Source organism: Lutzomyia longipalpis, chromosome 1, assembly GCF_024334085.1.
Source record: "Lutzomyia longipalpis isolate SR_M1_2022 chromosome 1, ASM2433408v1".
Classification (NCBI taxonomy): Eukaryota; Metazoa; Arthropoda; class Insecta; order Diptera; family Psychodidae; genus Lutzomyia; species Lutzomyia longipalpis.
Genome location: NC_074707.1, coordinates 44869264 through 44891358, shown reverse-complemented (window position 1 = coordinate 44891358; position 22095 = coordinate 44869264). Strand labels below are relative to the sequence as shown.

Genomic DNA, 22095 nt, shown 5'->3' with positions numbered 1-22095 from the left:
AAAATTTATAAACTGGGAATTCAATTTTCCTGTGTTGATGGCAAAGAATTTTCAATACATGACGAAATCGCGCGCCGTGGGGGGAAATTTGTCGAGAAAAATGTTTTCCTGCTAGGTCGTTAGTTATTTTATTGTGTGTGCACTCTCGTATTACAGGCACGAATAGGGACCACATATACATAATGTGTGAAGAGGGTGCCACCCGCCCCCTTTCAGCACAAGAAAAAAACGAGCCCATTCCTCAAGATGAACGCACTTTTCGCATTATCAAATTCGCATTTGAAGGAATTATTTGCGTTGAATTCCTGTGTGTGAAATATTTTTTGCGGATATCCCCATGATAATCACCCGAGAGAAGGCATTTTATTTATCGCGCGGAAAAGGAGGGGTTGGCAAAATATCGGAAAAATATGAAGTATTGCCGAGGATTTATTGTTACCTCTCTAAATCATCCCGTGTCTGCGTGGGAGGTTTTCGCACTGTCAAAACGCCCAAAACACCAATTTCTCTCCCAACACCCCGCCGGGAGGATTTGCCATCGACAGGAAAAACACCAATTAAGGAGTAGGAGTAGAGAAAAAAAATCTCAGTCAAAAGGAAACCCTCAAAGAGACTACAAAAATCCCAATTTTGAAGAATTTACTTTTTAAATGAAATTAATTGATGGGGAAATGCAGTAACACCAACACTTTCTATCTGTGAAAACCTCCCACCTCCCTGGCTCGCTGGAGAGTTGATTCATTTTCTCATTTTTCGTGTGACTTCACAAGAATTCAAAAACAACTACTCCCAGGAATTCTCACATAGCAAAGGAAATTACTCTCTCTCTTCCACCTCTAAAAATGTTTTTTGAGACAATTGCAATGGACAACTGGGGATAGAGCTTAATTGAATAAAAATCAATCAGGTGGTGTGTTTATCAGGAAGTCATCACTGTGTGATTGCAATTAATCAGCCAAGTGGACGGAAGCTTTTCCACAGTTGAAGAAGTTTTTTCGACGTTCACAGCAAAACATCGATCCATTTGTCAGTGTAATTAATTAATCAGGTAAAAGGGATAACAAGTGCTCAAATGAATGTTTTCTCGAACTTTTTTCATGAGCTTTTTAATGCTTTTCGTACATTTTTTTTACTGAATTTTCTTACAAAAAAAATCTTTAAAAAAAATCGTTTTAGAATTAACAAATCCTGAACTCCAGCCCCTATTACTTAGGAACTGTAGTTCCTTTTATCTTGTCTAAGTTATCTTCTCACTTGATTTTCAAGAGAGCTTTTGGCAAATTCTTGGGCAAGTTTGAGTATATATTCTGGGAAAGCTTTCCATTAGAGTTTCTCTTCTCCAATCAACTTGTTTTTGATTTCATCCCCTTGGTGAATTTTAGCCCTTGAATTAAATTCTGCCATATAGTTCACTTTTATTTACTCCACAAAGTTTCTTCATACCCACCCAGACATCGCCGCGGTGAAACTTAATGAATTCTGAGGGTACTTTTTCTTCTCTCAAAAATTCTTTTACCGTTCGGTCGTTACTTTGTGAGATTTTAGTGCTTTCAATGCTATGGGAAGTTTTCAGGTTGTAATTATAAAAACATATAGTATAAAATGTATAGTATAGGTATCTTAAGAAGCTGTAGAGAAGTTTGAAATCGACACAAGATAAGACAGATGTTTGTCAAGTTAACAGGCAACAAATATTACACCCCCACTTATTTATTTGCTTAAACATTACCCACTTTATGGTATTGTTTACAACATTTTCAGATTCAACACAATGGAAGTGCTTAATAATGCATTCCACCAACTCACCACCCTCCAACCAAATATTGTGATGTGTGTCTCTTATGGAAAGTTTCGAATTTCGCAACATGAGAAATTTATGGGAAAATACCTGGTTGTTGTGATGCAATTTTCCGAGATGACGCGGAAGATCGCTTTTGCATTAAATATTTTATCACGGGGTGCGCATCAATTGAAGCGGCCGGAGGTTGGGTGATGGGAGGGAAGATGTCTTCTGTGAAGTTTGTGCAATATCGCATACAAAAGAGAAGGTTTGAGGAATAAATTTTGAGAAATGGATTTCCATCTTTATTCAAAACTTTATTTAGAATTTCTATTCATTGAAGCTTAAGGGGGCATGTAAACGGTATTCTATGTGAAACGTTTAAAGTCAAATTATATAATATATTAGACATGACTACGATGTTTACTAACCTATTTGAAGTTTGTTTTCACTACGAATTCACAGTAATTAATAGAATTTAAATTAAATTCCAACAAACATTGCTGATGTGATGTTTTATGTTTGAATGGCAAATCAAAGCTGAAAGTTCTCGTTTGCGTGATGTAAGTTTTGATTTGACTGGGAAAATCACTACATATGAGAATTTCCTTTTGCACTTGCAATTAAATGAATACAAGGTTTATTCTATAAATGCAATGTTAGTTAGAATTATTTTGAAAATTATTTTGAAAACAATTTTGAAAGAGGAGATGAAACAACAGAGATGAGATATTTAATTCATTGAATTTACTTCAAGATGAATTCTGTTTTAGTAAATAAAGTTCCATTTGGAAACTTGTTTAATTTGGTAAATTGAGAATGCTTTTTGGGGGAGCTTTGATAGCTCATTTTGCCACAACAAACTGGTGGATTTAAACTAGATGACCTGGATGACCTGCACAAAGCAATTTAGAGAAAATGTAAAAAAAAGGATTTTTGAGCAAACACGAATCCTTGCTCCAAAAGCTCACAGAAAAGGTGAAAACTCTTCACAAAAAGTAAAGAAAAATTCAATTTTGATCCCACTCAGGTCATGGGTGATTATATGCAGAAGACTTCCACCGTTTTGAGTGAGATTAAATTGTCAATGCCCGTCATTCGTTCACCGCACCACATATGTGCATTGCATGTCCTTCACGTAAGAATGTGTAAAACCATGTGCAAATGGGTGCTATTCCTTTTAAGTCAACTCCTCGAGGCGACAAACTTCCCCACCCACCCCCGACAAACAGGGTGGGAATGTAATTGTGGGTGGTTGAGTGAAAATTACTGAAATTCCTGCTGTGTGGTACCACACCAGACGACTTTGAGGTGTGGGCGGGTGTGGGGAATCTTTGCAAATTTCCCAACTTGGATGAATGATTAGAAGATGACACTATTGCAGATGTGAGAGACATTCAATGAAAGTCATATATGTACGTACATACATATATGCGAATTTATCCAGCATTCATCTATATAATAAAGAAAGGCCTGTTTGTTGGTAATCGTCGTTCCGACTTTTCTATACAAATCCACACCGTTTGACTGATCGCGATGAAATTTGGTACAGAGGCTCCTTATAACAGGCGGTTTCAGATGGCCGTATTCATTTTCCCCCCAAAGCCCCCCTTCAGGTAGCCCCCATAGAGATTTCATGCAGTTTTTGCAAATTTTTGAATTTGGCGCCTAAAGTGTTGTATGAAAATGATTTCTTCTCTTTGCAATTTTTCTTCTTTTTCGTTCGATGAGAGCTTCCCATCTATATAATAAAGAAAGGCCTGTTTGTTGGTAATCGTCGTTCCGACTTTTCTATACAAATCCACACCGTTTGTCCGATCGCGATGAAATTTGGTACAGAGGCTCCTTATAACAGGCCGTTTCAGATGGCCGTATTCATTTTCCCCTCAAAGCCCCCCTTCAGGTAGCCCCCATAGAGATTTCATGCAGTTTTTGCAAATTTTTGAATTTGGCGCCTAAAGTGTTGTATGAAAATGATTTCTTCTCTTTGCAATTTTTCTTCTTTTTCGTTCGATGAGAGCTTCCCATCTATATAATAAAGAAAGGCCTGTTTGTTGGTAATCGTCGTTCCGACTTTTCTATACAAATCCACACCGTTTATCCGATCGCGATGAAATTTGGTACAGAGGCCCCTTATAACAGGCGGTTTCAGATGGCCGTATTCATTTTCCCCCCAAAGCCCCCCTTCAGGTAGCCCCCATAGAGATTTCATGTAGTTTTTGCAAATTTTTGAATTTGGCGCCTAAAGTGTTGTATGAAATTGATATTTCTTCTCTTTCCAAAATTTTTCTCCGGGATTTATAAGTGGCCTCAATCAAACCATCACAATTTTTTTTCCTCTAAAATTTGCGCGAAGCGCAACAAATCCCCGCGAAGCGGGGCGAGGTAAATTGGAGCGAAGCGACAATTTACCTCGTACATTATATAATGACACAGCAAAGGAGAAAGTTTACTCATAAAGCGTCTCTCTCCGGTGCTCATCGTACTTTTGGTACGTGAAGTTCATATACCATTCTTGAGTGATACTTCCCATGGTGGAAGATGTAGTGCATGGCAGTGAGTTTCAATCCCCTGTGGGACTACATAAAATCCCGCACCAACAATACGAAATAAACAGACTCTGTGTATGGGATGAGGGGGAGGGGAAGTTTTACCAAAAAGACACCCATCAAATGGTGAAAAGATGACACCAAACAATGTGCGAGAACATTTTGGGGTAGACGATTTCTCGTATATGTGTGTGATGAAAATCACATAGCAGTGTGGAGCCTTCTGCTGGGGTTGGGCGCCTAATTGGCAGTTCCCTTTTGTGGATGATTTTGACGAATTGGAGTCTTTTCCCTTGATGAATTTTCGTCATTTTACCCAGACAAATAGATCAGTATGATTTGTAGCACAGTCGGAAGGGCCGCTTTTCCATCTCCGAATCTGCGAAAATAATTAACCGAGCACACAATTGCCATGAGTCTTTCTTTTTACTCAAAAGCCTCATGGATTTCTTTGGCTCGTGAGAGGGATTTCTAATTGTTTCCTGAAACATCAAAGCTCTCAATTTCTTTAGGTTCCATTGAGTGTGTGTATGGAAGGAGAATGGGATCCCAAGAAATCTACTAAAACCATTTCTGGGAATTTTGTTAGAATAAGAAAAAAAAAAATAAAATAAAGAAAAGAAACTCTCAGCAACGATAATTGAGACAACAAAAGGGAAAATGCTTGAGGGAACTCTGTGAAAGAAAATGTTGAAGAAATTTTCAATACAACCTTTTGAGATTTTGTAAAATATATAATCATACAGGTGAGCTTGCAAGCTTTAATTTCATTCCAATTTATTGCGTAAAGAACATATTTATTTTAATTATTTTTGTATTAATTTCCCAACATTATGTCAATAAACTTTAACAGCAATGTGTCAAGAGGTGAAAATTTCTCAAGAAAGAAAGCGTTCAAGTCCTTATGGGATCTAAATACGAAGAAATAAAACCAATCATCCGTTGAAGCTTTCGTTGAGGAGTGTAAGAAGATTATCGTGTTCTCTTCATCCAAATCGAATTTCTTTGTATGACGTAAAGGAAGATCAACATTTCACTGATACGGATAACGCGGAATATGTACGGTGCTCTCTTCGTATATGTATCTCCTACATGCGGGATTTATTCTTGAGAATGAGAGAGGGAGAGAGAGAGAAAAAAGTGCTCGTTTGAGCTTTAAATAGGGGGTGGTGGGAGTGAGTTTAATACCGGGGGGGCCCGAGTCGAAAATCCCTTCTGGGTATGTATTTCAATTACTTCCCATTAATGCCACCATCGATTGCGAAAACACTTGAGCACAGCGTGGGAAAGAATCTCACTTTGTTCAATTACTCGGGTGCACGCAATTATCAAAATTTCCATGTGGGCAATCAATCAATAATCCATTTGCTTTTGCTCACACGTTGAATTTCTCCTCCTGTTGCAGGTGATTAAAACATCCATATCGTGGCACAAATCCCTTCCATGTTGGTAATTGAGGTGAACGAGGGGTATGTATGGCATGATATTTCAGAAATCACCCCTCAATGGCCTTTCAAGTGCTTGATTAATGACTTTTGTCCAAAGTCCACTTGTGAGCTTTTACCGTGAAGCACATTTAAACTGATACCAACATGTCGTTTTTGGGCCATTATCCAGACATTTTGCTCCTGATTTTTTTTTAATTTGACAAGAATCTTTGATTTTTCCTAATTTTTTATCTAAAAATTTAATATATATATTTCTTCTTAAACGATACAAATTGAATCTGACATCGGAAAAGATATTGATAATTCACAAAAATCATAAAAATTTACGTAAAAAATGAAAACTTTCGAGGAAACTTTTTTTCCCTTCTTCATTTTATGGTAACTGAAGAACCCACTGAGACCACCACCCCCCCTCCACTCTAAATGTGGGAGCAATATTGATTTCTTTCAAAAGAATCTTCGCAATTCGTATGAAAATATCACCATGATGTAACAGATGCTTCTGCATTCAGACCAAAATGGCATAAATTTTCCATTTGAGATCGGTTCTAGCTCAGGGAAAAAAACTTTTCCCATCGTGTGCGAGATTTATTTTTATGAGTGTAAATACCGAATAGCTGAACGAATCATCAAAGTCGAGAAGAGAGATATAGCGCGGGAGGGGGTCGTGAAAGCAAAAGGAGAAAAAAAACTGAAGAGTAAGTCATTTTATATATAGAGAAAGTCCTTCGTCTATCCGTAAAATCTGTCGCCATTCTCACTAAAACGGAGTTGGTGGAGCCCCCTGCACGGGGCGTGGGGGCGAGCAAAAGAAGTCTTGCAAGGGAGTTGTTGCACGCCCTGACGAGCATGGTAAAGGCATCGTAACACACGAAGGCACAAACAACGTAATGATGATGTCTCCAGAGCGTTATCGCAAAGGGTGAAGATTTTTCTATTTTTCCATTTGCCTAGGAAAAGCTGAGAGTCGCTTTTGCACACGATGGCGCACAAATTTCATCACACAGGGATGGAGGCTAGAAATTCCACGCGCAAGAATACCATCGACAGTCTCTGAGAAGAAAATATTCCAACAGCTCCGAGACATTATCTCAACTTGAAAGTTTTATAATTCGAAAAAAAAAATTGTAGAGACTAAAAGAATTTTACATTGCAAGAATTTTTCTAATGTATTTTTAATTGAGAAATTTCATTCATTTGCCTCCCTTGCAGGTCACGAAAGGCTCCGGATGAAATCCCTCGCCTTGGCAGCGCTCCCTATAGTGACTGGGAGGGTGCCTTGATGGTTGGTGAATCACCACTGCCTCTGATGCTCTTCAACTCCGCCGCACTCTCTGAATTGCCTGAGAGTGAGTCGTGCCACAAGTTGTGGGTCACGGAAGGCTCCGGATAAAATCCCTCGCCTTGGCGGAACTCCCTAAATTGACGGGGAGGATGTCGTCACCGATGGTGAGTCACTGCTGCTTCTGCTGCGCTTCTAACTCCGCAGAACTCCCGAATTGTCAGGGAGTGAGTCGTGTCACAAGTGGTGGATTACGAGAGGCTCCGGATGAAATCCCTCGCCTCGGCGGAACTCCCAAATTTGACGGGGAGTGTGCAGTGGCACGGTAGCTGCCACTGGACGCCAATTGCAGCAAATCCTTCCGTCCTTCTAATTTCTCACCGCGGCAGGCGGCGTATCTCTTCCACTGCACGGGTGGCACACTTCACAAGATGGCCACTGGGCCCCAGGGGGATTTCGCCCCAACTGGTACGTCCGACTCGCACGGAAAAATAGGTCTTTTCCTGCCGGTCTTCCACGGTGTACTAAACTTTTCTCTGTCAAGAAGAAGAAGGCATATTAACTTGCCCCACCCCAAAACCCACACAACACATACACATATAAAAGATCATCGGCGTAAGTTGGGTTTTGGAGACTTATTTAAATTGATCGTTATTTCTCCCATAATGGCAAATTTTCAAAATTTGTGCACGTTACATCACCCCTTTGTTGCAAAAGAAAACAAAAAGGAGAAAAAAAAAAGAAAAGAGTTTTAAGTTACTCTATGAAAGGAAGTGATGCAACTACTTAAGAAAAGAAAACATTGGCGATGGACAGAATGGTTGGTTTTGGGTACCTTCCACGTTCGGCATAAATTTATAAGAAGAACAGAACTTTAATAATTAATTATCCATTAGAATACCTCGGCATTTAACATAATAAAATAAAGGGAATTCGAGCTGATCGCACCTAGAAGAGGCGAAAACTATGGGGATTATGTATCCCGCTCCTCCAAACCCTCGAGTGAACTTCACGCCCTTTAGAAAAGGTTTCGAGGTGGAAAAAGGCAAGGAAAGGAATTGGAAGGGAAACTAAAGGAATGACAAAGGATATCTTTGTTCTAATTGCCCTTCTTCTTCAAAACCCACAGTCTTCTTCTCCTCAATCATGTAGATTGAGTTTCTTCAGGTTTATCAGACTCAAAATTTACCATGAAATGAAAATAAAAATTACTGATTAACATCTCCTTCAACTTGTGGATCTAAATCTACTCAAAGATCCCAATTTATTTCGAGAGTCACGAAAGTGAAGGAGGGAAAAATGGTTTTACTTAAGAAAAATAAGATTGGAAGGAAGGCGGTGTGATTCTTAATAAAGCTTCTTGAGCTTTCTTCAAACTGATTGTCTCTCTCTCCTTACCAGCATTTGCTATTAGCAACGCGGAAGTGTTTGTGTGGGGAAAGGTGAGATGGACTTTAAATTTATCTCCACTTCTCTCTCTGATCCTTCCGCAAACTCGTAAGACAGTGACTCACGCGCTTTGCATAACGTGGGCCTTGGACAACGGATTTGGGGGCGAAAGATCCTAACTGCGTTAACCACTGCTGGCATCTCTCGTTGGCTCCTCGCTCCATAAGTCTCCCGAGAACCTTAAGACTTCACACAAGTCCACTCGTCCATTGTCCCTTCTTAGCCGACACCAACTCCCCACAGGAGCATCTCATCAGATGGTCTCTAGGCAAAGAATCCTCGACGCCGCTTCTCCTTCTCTCTCTCCTCCTCCTTCTCTCTCTCTTTTCTCTCTCTCTCTCTCTCTTTTTTCCTTCTCTTTTTTTTTTTTTTTTTTTTTTTTTTTTTTTCTCTCCTCCTTCTCTTCTTTTACTGAGTTCACCTCCCCTCGGCATTTCACCGGCCCCCCTACCCTTTTTTTTATTCCACCAATCTCCAGCTCACCCGGAGGCCCCGAAGTAACTTTCTTTCTCCTCATTCTCTTTCAAAAAACGTAGATGGGGTGGAATTTAGACATGGGCACGAACGGGGTGAACCTTCGATGAAGATTTGGCTTTTCAGGGCCTCGGCTCCATCCGTGAGATTGCGTACTGGGTGGATGTGAACTCAGTCGCCGCCACCATTTGAGCAAAAGGCTCATAAGCAGAGTTATCCCAGGTTGGTGTAAAGGACCACCCCTTTCATTGGGCTCTTTGTCAATCTGACTCCTGTTTTGCCTTTCTCTCTTCTCTTTCGCCGCTCAACTCCTCCACCACTCTTCAATTTTCGACGATTCCTTGCCTCGAGGTCACCGTCAGAGAGCACCTATGAAAAGAAGGAGACAACCTTGGAGGTACGCCGTCCTCGCTTTCCTGTGATTCATCCACGAGCCCACAAGAATAAGTATGGGTCCAGATGGCACTTTTCTGCCCTACCATTGGAGGTGGTCGCATGGCAACAAGAGGAAGGAATCTTTCTATTATTTCATGTGATATTTTTTTTCGCGGACTAGACGAGAATGCGAAAGGAGTATTGACTCCAATAGTTAGGTGGGATGGGTCCTATGCATCTTGTGCATGTACTTTCATAGGATTGGGAAGGATGGAATTAATTGGATTCTGCCAAGTGCAGGGGAAAGAATTCGAGGAACAAACATCTCCGATTACGAATCAACCGAATGCCATCCGAAAGAGCTCTTGCCAAATAAGGCATGATACGACTCTGACAAATTTTAAAACGTGACTCTCATCATGGATGCTGATACTCATGCAAAATCTCTCCTCATACTGCAACTATTGAGGATTCAACAATAATAAATTTTGAATTAGCAATATAATACCTTCCTTCCGGTTTAAACAAATTGAATAAATACGGAGAGAGTAAGAAAAGACAGTTAAAACCTACTTCCAGCGGAACATGCTTTAATTTACTTCTCTCCATGCAAAATCTGTACCAATGGGCATTAACCAATCTCTGAATAAATTCAGATCCTGTTTTATGGTGATATTGGATGATTGGAAATATTAAGGAAAGGAAAGAGAATGCAAGGGTCAACAAAGTTAAACCCTAAGGTTGGCGATGAATTTCAAACGAGATAAATAAAAAGAAAAGAAAGTGGAGGATCTCGAACCGACCAGACGTTCCCAACGAATTATCAAAAGAGAATCACCCATCTAGAGTATTAATTGTTCTCATAAGAGGCATCGAGGCAAAGCTAATCAAGATTCATTGAGATCCTCACACAGAAGGTGCGAGGAAAGAAACCACCAACGGTCTCACATCTCAATGGAGTCGGATGGATCTGGGAGAAGGTACACATCTCCTCAAACCAGAATCCACGGCGAAACTTCGGGACGAATCCCAAAATTTTTCCGGCGAGTTCTTCAAAAGGGAAGGACTCACATCCGAACTGGATAAACCAGACTAAAGCTGGGAATCCCGTGGAAGGAGGGCGCCACTTCACAACGGGGAAATTAAAACAGGAGGTCTCGTGAAAAACATATGCCGAAAAACCACTGAGGAGACCTCCATCCCCGGATAGAAAATCTAACGCTTTAACAAGAAAGCTTTCCAAGGATGTTTGTACTACCTATTCAGTAGGTTTAAATTAAATTAAAGCAATTCTCTCCCTTAAATTCAAACAGCAATGCAAGCTGTTCCAAAAACATCCTTATCAAGTGGAAAGCGCTAATTTTCCATAAACCCATCACCGTTCGTCAAACGCTAACGCAAGGACAGAGTTTACGATAAGCGACCCGCTAAATTCCGCTCAACCCGCTTAATCAATTGCTAGGCAAGATACGAGGATCGGAAAATAAACGGGCGCCCATCCTGAGTCAGCTCACATCGCATGCTCAACGCCCGATGCAGGGATCAGGAAAACGCAAGAATCAATAAAATTTTAATTGAAAATTTAATAAAGAAAATTTTAAATCAGGAAGTTGTGATCGGGAAAACTTCAATCACAAACTTCAACAGAGAACTCCATCAGGAAAATCTCAATAAAAAGAATCAAATTTGGGCGCCATACACCGAACCGTGTACCATCTGCCATGCCATATAGTTTTAAAGAAAAGGGTGAATCATTTAGCAAAAGAATTAATAATTTGATTGCATCCAAAGTGCAAACTTTTCAAGTGCGAATTATAAGGTTCAATAAAATCCGCAAAAGAGCAAAACTATTGTAATAAATGACTGTAAATATTTCAAAATTCAAAAAGCTTTATATCATTATCAGCAAATATTTAACACAATGAACGTGTCAGCAATGCAAAACTGAACACGGAAATAATTAAATCCAAAAAGAGCAAAATAATTTTCCTCATCTCATCATTGCCCGCAGGACGCAGCACGCGAGAAAAGCGGACACCCATGTTCCAGCAAATTCTGCTCAACCCGCTTAATCGATTGCCTAAGCAAGATACGAGGATCAGAAAATCAAAGGGCACCTGCGTCCGATAAGCCCACAGCGCATGCCCCACGTTCAATGGCGAGATGAGAAATCGCTCAACCAAATTAATTGGAAATAAAATTTAATAAATCAAAGTTCAGGGGATCAATAGAAAATAAAGAGATTTAAAATTGTCCCCAACGGTGCACAATTGGAAAAAAAAAGATTTAAATTTAAGCACCGGTAAAATTTTTAAAAGTTTGTAGCAAAAAAAAATTTTCTAAAGAGAATTGCTACAAAAGAATCCCCAAATTTTTAGGGGGATAAAGCTTTACTTTATCTCTCAACTATTATCGCAAGAGAGATCACCGCTATGTGATAAGCGAACGCACTTTGACCGTGAAGCAATGTCATGGCTCCACCACAAGGTTAAAAGAAAGTCAAAGATTTCTCCATTTCAGAATTTTACCCATAATTGCGAGAACTTAAATTTCCCGCCGTTTTCCTTGTAAATATTGTCTGAAGGAAAACGCTGATGATCTTATCAATTCATAAAGTGTCAAGATTCACAAACACACAGAACAAATAAGTCCCTACTTTGCGACGAAAATCAACTAAAAGTTGACAAAATTTATAGAAAGCAAAAATTTTAAAACTTAAGAAACTTCAAAAAATATTATTCAATTTGTTGCCGTTACAGGGAAGAGACCTTTCAAAAGGATAATGATTCAATCTCTTCATTCGTCCTGTTCGTGCAAATCAATCAGAGATTCTGGGGGAGGAATATTTGCCACAGAATATCCCTCTTTCGTCCCCAGAAGGGCTCTGTATAAATTTTTAAATTAATTTTAAATGCCAACTCGCATGGCCAATTTACTTTAAGCAAAAATTTTGGATTTAAAATCCAAAACCATTTCTTCTCAAGAGAAAAGAAAAAACGGAAAAAAAAAAAAAATTCTTTAACGCGAGTTTTCTTTCCAACAAGGCGGCTAGAAGAGCCCAAAATTGCTGGAAATTTCATCTCATTTAAAGGGGAACTTTGTCATTAAATTAAACAGAATGCAAAATTGCATCGAAACACAAAAGTTTTTCTCTAAAATTCTAATTTTTCGGTAGCTACCAGGGGCATGAGACTCAAATTGGGTACTTACCTGGTTCCACCGATGGTTGGGCGCCATTTATAGAAATCCTTTTTCCTCTTAGTCCTCAAACGGGGACGATTTATTCAGCCACTCACTACAAAATCGGGTCCTTCTTCACATCATCTGGGCGACGTCTCTTGTAGTCAAGATGCTCTGCTGTACCATGAGATGCCCGAGTAGAACTTCTTCGGCTCGGTGAGACTCTCCAATTCCACGGGGAGTGAGCCCTCTGGGTGATGAATCACTGTCGTCCCAGACGCTCTTCCACCTCTGCTGAACTCCCGAATTCTCAGGGAGAATGTCGTGACACGAATTGCAGGTCACGAAAGGCTCCGGATGAAATCCCTCGCCTTGGCAGCGCTCCCTATAGTGACTGGGAGGGTGCCTTGATGGTTGGTGAATCACCACTGCCTCTGATGCTCTTCAACTCCGCCGCACTCTCTGAATTGCCTGAGAGTGAGTCGTGCCACAAGTTGTGGGTCACGGAAGGCTCCGGATAAAATCCCTCGCCTTGGCGGAACTCCCTAAATTGACGGGGAGGATGTCGTCACCGATGGTGAGTCACTGCTGCTTCTGCTGCGCTTCTAACTCCGCAGAACTCCCGAATTGTCAGGGAGTGAGTCGTGTCACAAGTGGTGGATTACGAGAGGCTCCGGATGAAATCCCTCGCCTCGGCGGAACTCCCAAATTTGACGGGGAGTGTGCAGTGGCACGGTAGCTGCCACTGGACGCCAATTGCAGCAAATCCTTCCGTCCTTCTAATTTCTCACCGCGGCAGGCGGCGTATCTCTTCCACTGCACGGGTGGCACACTTCACAAGATGGCCACTGGGCCCCAGGGGGATTTCGCCCCAACTGGTACGTCCGACTCGCACGGAAAAATAGGTCTTTTCCTGCCGGTCTTCCACGGTGTACTAAACTTTTCTCTGTCAAGAAGAAGAAGGCATATTAACTTGCCCCACCCCAAAACCCACACAACACATACACATATAAAAGATCATCGGCGTAAGTTGGGTTTTGGAGACTTATTTAAATTGATCGTTATTTCTCCCATAATGGCAAATTTTCAAAATTTGTGCACGTTACAAATACCATCGACAGTCTCTGAGAAGAAAATATTCCAACAGCTCCGAGACATTATCTCAACTTGAAAGTTTTATAATTCGAAAAAAAAAATTGTAGAGACTAAAAGAATTTTACATTGCAAGAATTTTTCTAATGTATTTTTAATTGAGAAATTTCATTCATTTGCCTCCCTTGGGTGAAGATCAAAGAGTAAAAATTGCAAGAAAATTGCAATCCACTTAAAATACAGAAATTTATTCAGCTTTCTGCATAGCATCCATATAATTTGCATGAGATATTAAAAACTCTAGAAGAGAAATTGGGGTTGGGGATGACGAGGGGGGTGGATGGGGGAGGAGAAACATAAAAATATTCAAAGTTGATTTCAGCAGCAGAAAAACCATAAGCAAAGTTGCTGAAGCAATTCGTGGAACAGCAATTCATGTGACCCCACGGATGAAGCACAAAATATTCCTTGTCCACCGCTCAGCATCCCATCTCGGAGACATTTCGTCCCATAAGAGGGTAACTTTTCTCGCATACGAAGCTACGGATGGGGATGAGAAATTTAAATTCTGACGAACATTTTCAATAAAGCCGGCGCGCCACAAGAGTTCGTTTCGAAACTTTAAAGTGGTAAAATTTGCATTTCTAAACGCCCCACCTATCAAAGATACGATTTTCAGCGTCTTGATGCCATCTCGGACGAAGATCTCATACTCATGCGGGCGGAGGGGATTGCTGCGAGAAGAGATTTTATGCACAATGACTCTCATAGTATTTTCCACCAACAGTTTTCGGGGAAAATACCCATGAAATAATGCCAAAATTTATCTCGTCATTCATTTCATCGGTTGGAATTTTTTCCCATTGGCCACCTCCTCCCTTCCGCGTTGAAAGACATTGGAGAGAGCATATCCCGCACCATTTTTGGGGTATCTCCCTTTTGCGACAAGGAAATCAAAGGGGCTAATCATTTTTAAGAAGAAAATCATACTTTGGTCTAGATATTTTTTTGTTATTGGATTAAAAATAGAAAAAGATTGTTAGGTACTACCCTAAAACACTAGTCTGTAAAAGGGTGAAATAAATTATTATTATTGTTAGGTACTAAAAAGAAAAAAATCTTTCATTAAAAATATTTTTAAATTTTCTTTAATTAAATAATTAAAACATTAATTGAACAAATATTCAAAGATTTTTTGTAAAAATAAATCACGAAAAATTAGACTAAATTAATCTCTTTAGTTCTTCTTTGTTTTGTTTCCGTCTCTAGATAATTCTAGTGAATGAAAAGAATAATTCATCAATTTAAAGTTGAGTACAAAAAAATAATTTTTTTGCTCTTTTATTTACAAAAACTCTTATCTTTTCAATTTCTAATTTTTCATTTAAATTTTCCGATTTTTTACAAATAATTTTAAATATGATGTAGGACGATATTCCTACATGGGCTAATAACTACCCTTATTTGAAGAGCTAACGGGTCCCGAACTGAATCGGACGAGCAACAGTGGGCTACTGAACCTATGAGTGCCTGATGAGCGGCATAGAGCTAACGACTCATCTCACTCTTTCACCCAGAGCTGTCCAACCCTAGACACACATAGTGCCACAGCTCAACATATAATACGGTAGAAGGGTTTCTCTACCGGGGCACATAGCATTGTTCTACATCTCGGCCTTCCTGATATGATCAATGTCCTCATTGATGAAGTGAATGGTCAATCCAGTGTACTGATTTCTTCCGCTATAATTCATTGTTGTCATCCTGTTTCTTTAATCTCTTGTTTCTTTCTTTTTCCATGATGGAGTACACATAGTACTATGAGCTCTGTGAAGCAACTAAGCCTGGGGCTCAGCTAGTGAAGACGAAGTCTTCTTGCTTCGGCTCTCGTCTTGATTAGCGATTTATCTTCCTTCTATCCAATTCTTAATTCCTATTATACGCTTCGGGTTCCTTTCCTTCTTTGTATCTTGGTTTAGCGCACTCAGCTTTCAAGCGGCACATAGCCATTGCTTGACTTTGGCACATAGCCTTCCTTAACATCAATCCAGTCCTCAATTCCGGTCGTAGGCTTAAGATTCTCTTCCTTCATTTCCTCTAGATTGTGTCTGAGTGGGGCATATAATATTTGATATTTTAAATCCTTCACATTTCTTTGTTGCTTCCTCGTTGTATGTCCATTCTCTAAAATGACAAAGAAATTATTCTCCATTTATATTTAGTAGGCTTACCTTGAGATCTTAATTTCACTTTTCTGTCCTGAAAAACAACTAATTAAAATCTCGAATAAATAACAATGCATTTCTGTAATTTCTTTTTATTTGACTTCACACTTGACTACACTCAGTAGGCTTAAGTTTCTTTATTTCTCGAAATTCAATTTAATTATCCCTACATTGGAATTCATCGGAATTATTGTGGGCACTGAGCAATCAAATGTCCGGTCTTCTTGCATCTGTAACAAAGTTCTCAGAGCTTCGTCGATCTTCGGTGCTTTTCTACTCATTCTCCTTTTTGGCTTCCTTGTGTGCTTCCCAATGTCATTCTTCTTGCCATGGCGGTACGGATGGTATCGCCCTGAATTTTACCCAGATTTGCGCTTGGAATAGCGCCTGTCTTGCTTGGAATCGTCTATGTTTCAGTGTTTTGTTCCGCATCAATTAGCACGCGGAGAAGTTGCGTGAGAGATTCAAAGTTTGTGTCAACAATGATGCCCTTAAATCCACAACGGTAGGAAAGAATTGCAACAATTCATCGCGAAATTTTTGCCACGAATCCAGCCTCGCTTTGGCTCAATGAACCATTTTTTTTGCTGGTCTCCTCAATCACATAGATGCCTAAAGAATTATCACTCTCTCTTCCCAATGATACATCAACGCGCCTTTTCAACTTCTACAAGCCAATCTTCAGTGTCAATGCAGTCGGTCAATCTGAATCAAATCGCTGTATTATTGCGCTTAGCTTCTTTGTTCCCATGGGCATGGCAACCGTGTTGTTTTGCCTTCTCGACTTGTGTTTCCTGCAGTTAAAAGAGTTAAATTACACATAGCATTTTTAACTTTTTATCTTCATAAGCTTCTCCTGTCTCACTTCTTTATCTTCTTACTTACTCTGCAGCAATTTCTTTATGATATTTAATGGAATTTTTCTTGCATTTCCTCACAAAATACCTTGAATATTCAAAACAATCAAACACGCATATAAAATGACATTTAATATGACGCAATACCCGAGTATTCAATCGGCACGACCGAAATGTCACGATGTGGTCAAATTCCAGCAAAAACATTTCGTGTTTCATCAATCTTGTCAAAACTTGTTTCATGAAACACGGCTAATTTCACTTTCGTATGAAACACTTCTAAAACATTTTGCATTTTTTCCTATGATTTCGCATGAAATATGTTCAAAAAAATATCATGAATAGCCTGAAAAGGAATTCCTGTTACGACATGTTATTGCAAGACAAGACAAGACAATTATTTTGTGCGGGTGGCCACCATTCACACATAGCATACATAAAGGGTTAACACATAGAAATTTCTGGAATCGCCAAAAATTTCTTGGAATTCACTTTTTTTTCACTCGCGCCGTGATTTTCACGGTTTTCCACACGCAGTGGCACACGCGGACCCTATCCCACTTCTGATATGTAGGACGATATTCCTACATGGGCTAATAACTACCCTTATTTGAAGAGCTAACGGGTCCCGAACTGAATCGGACGAGCAACAGTGGGCTACTGAACCTATGAGTGCCTGATGAGCGGCATAGAGCTAACGACTCATCTCACTCTTTCACCCAGAGCTGTCCAACCCTAGACACACATAGTGCCACAGCTCAACATATAATACGGTAGAAGGGTTTCTCTACCGGGGCACATAGCATTGTTCTACAATGATATTTAAAGTATTCTATTATCCTCACTATACCACCCCCAATAGGAAGAAAGTGCCAACTCACGCTTGAAGTCCACTCAACAACAGAAGAAACTCAAGAATCCTCCCACCGCAGTGCTCTCGAAACTTTTCGCATTTGTGTCAAAGCGATCGTTTTGTTTATGAGATATTTAGGTACGGTTGAACGAATGAAATATTTTTGTGACACATGTTGTAAGCGAATTCATAAATTTATTACACTTTGGTTTCCTGTTTGCCTCTCAATTGATACATAATGGGGTGGCAGGATTTCCTCGAGAGGATGTCTTGCTGATACAAGAAGAGAACATTCATGAAATTTAGGATACTGTTTTGTATCATATTTTTCCCACTCATCCCCTTCCTCCCTATATGTTTGTACGATGTATACCTTCATCATACATTATATGCCTAATTTTGAAGTAGAACGTAGAAAGTTGGGTGATGGGTTTGACTACTTATGTATGTAGATTCCTCGATGGCGGGAATTTTGAGAAAATCAGAAACGATCGGTGGGTATTGGAAGGATGTGGATGGGTTCATGTTCAAAGGGGGTTGGAGTGTGGTGGATGGTGTGGAATTAATTAGGACGTAGACAAGTTAATTTCACTGTTCATTGTACCAAAAGTGCCTGAAGAATTTGCTCTCTGTGTGATGGGGAATGTGAAATTGTGATTTCTGCTTAGGTCAGCCATTTAATGGGGTAAGACCATCAATTTTCTCTCACAGAGAGAGACCATATAGAGAAAGGGGTCTCGTCTCCAGAAATCTAATCAAATCAGAATTGCGGCGATTAATGTGTCCACTATATTTGTTCTTTATTGCATTTGTGTTGAAACATATGTTACCCCCATAGAGGTCTTCTCTCTCACTACAGCTTCCTCCTCCGGAACATCCTTTGCACAAGATTTTCCATCAGGCCCACTCTTGCCACATAATTTATCAAGATTATATCCACATACGCTCTGTATTTCGTCCCTTTTATGACTATTCGCATGTGTGTAAATGAATATTGTTAACATTATATACTGCCGACACATGAAACACTTGTAACGTCTCAATTTTCGCATGAGCATACACATAAAATCTACAAAGGGAGCAGTTTAAATTGCTTAAATTAAAGGAATATGCAGCAAGAAGTGTATGTGGATCACTTTGTATTGATTGCCCAGGGGATGTTTCAATTAGATGTACGATGAGGTCAGTACAGTAGTGCTCTACTTACCACCTCCCACATTTAGAGTGATGTATCACAGTCAAAATACAATCAATTTCAGAATCTCAAGCATTAAATTAAACTTTGAGTGAGAGCATTGAAGTATTTATTTATTTGTGAGAATTTAAGAAAGGATTTGATTGAAAAAGGACGATTTTTAATTATTCTAATTTAACATTTTGACAGAACTATTTGACATTAACTTTATCCATTTATTTCACGTAAGAATGATCAGGTTCTCTGGGAGAAATATCAATTTATAACCCCCACACCCTTACATAAATCACCATGATCTTTGATTGATGACCTCACACCAAACCTCACACTTGAGGCTTTGAAGAGGAACACGAGAATCTGTGAGAGGAGAGAGTAAACTGGATTTACTTTGCAGTGTCTCCAAGAGTTTATGTTTAATGAAATTTAGCACGAAAGCATTGACTTTTCTTACCCTTGGTGATTGAATGGTGGAGAAAGAAATAGACATTGATCAGTTGATTTAATCTTTTGTACCCCACACAGTATATATAGAAATCCAATCTCGTCGTCAATTACGTAAGGAGAAACCATTAATTTCATGACTCCTCGTCTCAGAGTCATCATCGGAATGAAGCAAATAATTGACTTTCTCTCTGTATATTTTTTTTCTCTGCCATGTCGTATTGGAAATTTTAGCTGCCACTCCCCACAAATCCTCCTCCATTGGGAATTATCGCACACCCAAGCGACCCACTTCCGAAAGACTGAATTCCCAGTGAGAGATTGATACTCAATTTGGGGTCTTGTATTGAAAGAATCCTCCTGGTGATGCTCCTTCACGCAATAATAAGGAATGTCACAAAAGTAGAATAATCACGAAAGAGATACTGGAAAAAAAATCAAATAGAATTACAGAGTTAAGGAGGAATTTGGGTGAAAAAGTTTTCATTTTATTATACTTCCGCGTTAGAATTATTTAAATTTTTCCCTCATCTCTTGAGAAGCTTTCTTACCGAATATCTTATTCTTAAATATTTTTAGGTAAATTAAATAAATCAATTTAAACGATAAAGATTATAATTTTGCGATAAACTTCACATACAGAAATTTTCTTTGCTTAAATATTCTCATAGTTATGCGAATTTTTCCCGAAATCTCAGCCGTGATCATGTTCCTGTGTTGGGTGATTAAAATATTAATGATATTCACGTTCTATTCTGTGTGCTTGTCATGACACCACCCACACGGCCCAACCACCAAATCCTCACTGGTATAGCATACATACATAGCTCTCAAATACACGAACATCCATGCTAACCTCCCGCCTGAAAGACATGTGGCACATTTCACATTATTAAGCGATATAAATTAAATTCAGTGTCAACAGCATTTCACCTCACCAATTTGAAAGTATGAAGCAGCGTGCCTAATTAGGTAATTTATTATGGTATCTTTCTCCATCTAATATCACTACGTTAAGGGGGTGGGTAGAGGGGTGGAGTGGGTACGTGTACATAGAAATCTAGCAAGGGCGCGGCGACTCGTGTGGCAGCGCGAGTGACTTTTTGAAACCCCAAGAGCGACCAAATATGTTGACTATGGAGGAATCGACGTGGAAAATCCACCTGATGCCACTCGGCTTTTCCGTGAGTGTTTTCTTCATGTCAAGTCAATGCAGGGAAAACATCAACACCCCCCCCCCTCTATTCTGTTTGTCTTTCACACCACTCTTTAGTTTTCCCTTCAAATATTAACACAAACACGCAATCCATGGACTTTTTTCCAAGCTGCGGATTTTCGCGTTTGCATAACAATGGATTAGGTTTCCCGCGCTATTCCACTAACACGGGATCTATTTTCACAGGGAAAATTCAATCAAAAAATGTTTTGATGTTTGAGGTTTTAGGTAAAGGGGAACATATTTAGCTTAAGGACATTTTTCTTATTGAAAATAAATAATATTTTTTATGTTACGTCCTATAGTTTGAAAGCAATTGAAATTTTACTTGAAAATGCTAAATTTTCAATATGTTTTAACGATTTAAGCTTAAAGCCTAAATTCAAAATTATATTTATTATAAATACTTCAAATATTCTCTGTCCCTCATTCAATATAAATTAATTAAGATACATTTCGGGACTCAGAAGGTGAGTCATTTTCCATAAATTAATTTTTTCAGCTCTCCCTCAATTATTCTTTTAATCAATTTAAAATCATTTCTAAATTATTTGAAAGTATTTAATTTTTAACAGCATCCAGAATAAATCAAAGAAACTCCCCAAAGCTGTCTTGCATGAAGTTCAACAGTGATGAATGGGGTGCAAGTGAGAGTCAATGATGGACATGCTGGACAGCTTGATGTTTAGAAGGGATGAGGGTGCGTTTTGGTGGATGGGTAATCGTCCGAATGAGACAAATTCATTAGGGAATGGGAAGGGGTGTTTATGCGGTATGTCTGTGTGTGTGTGTGTGTGTAATGTGTATGCTGCTGGGCACATGGGAGGATTGATATAAAGTGTTCGAGTGAATTAAATGAGCCCCCATTAAGTACACGAGTGGAGAGATCAAGCGACGGGGTTGTAAATCTTTGCGGTGTTTGCTACCATTCCCAAAGGAGAGCACAACATGGAAAAAAACAGCAACAGGATGCCATTAAATATTATCGCAGGTCATCAGAGAATGTCTAAGCGATAAATAACCACAAGGGTGAATATTTCTTCCATCACCATCCCCCCAAACATTGCTGGTGGAATGGCTCTTGATCAATCATACGACGACGAGGCATTGCGATGAGCTTTTCTCTCTCGCACCGTATATGTCAGGAAAGCACGTTGAGATGGGGAAAAAGCACCCCTAAAAAAAAAGCAAAGTGAGAAACACAAAATTCAGCTGTATTAAGTGTATGTTTATTGAATTGCGAGGGAGATTTATTCAATTTGGTAAGTAATATTTAAATAAGAGCCGCACACAGATGAAAACCACCTTTGCACTGCGGCGGCTTTGGGAATTTGACTTTGTAATTTTCCTTGTGGTGTCACCGCAGAAAACGAATATTTGCACATTATATACATCCACCCACCACTGATGGAGTGAACATTTGCAATTCTAATCAATCAACCTCCAAAGGGAGAAGTTTGTACTTCCAACTGAATTTTTTATTGACTCACAGACAGAACTCTGGGTGGAAGAGAGCTTTCATATTCAACATTGCATTCTCACTTCCATAACACCCACATTTCACATTGATTTTATGCCACTCCTGTGTGCAACCTCTGCAGCAATCTACATGACCATTCTTTAAAATTTCATTAGCAATGTATGTATATAATTAATAAATAATGAGAACGCGATAAGAG

The 22095-nt window shown here is 39.4% G+C and overlaps 2 long non-coding RNA genes across 2 annotated transcripts; both read right to left on the bottom strand.

Moving 5' to 3' along the window:
• Positions 1-7417: 7417 nt before the first annotated feature.
• LOC129787690 (uncharacterized) lies at positions 7418-13636 on the bottom strand. The gene is made up of 2 exons (XR_008750250.1): positions 12568-13636; positions 7418-7595 (listed from the first exon to the last, which is right to left on the bottom strand). It is a non-coding gene; the product is annotated as an uncharacterized LOC129787690 (long non-coding RNA).
• A 1776-nt stretch (positions 13637-15412) lies between these two features.
• LOC129787689 (uncharacterized) lies at positions 15413-17191 on the bottom strand. The gene is made up of 2 exons (XR_008750249.1): positions 16740-17191; positions 15413-16648 (listed from the first exon to the last, which is right to left on the bottom strand). It is a non-coding gene; the product is annotated as an uncharacterized LOC129787689 (long non-coding RNA).
• Positions 17192-22095: the final 4904 nt, after the last annotated feature.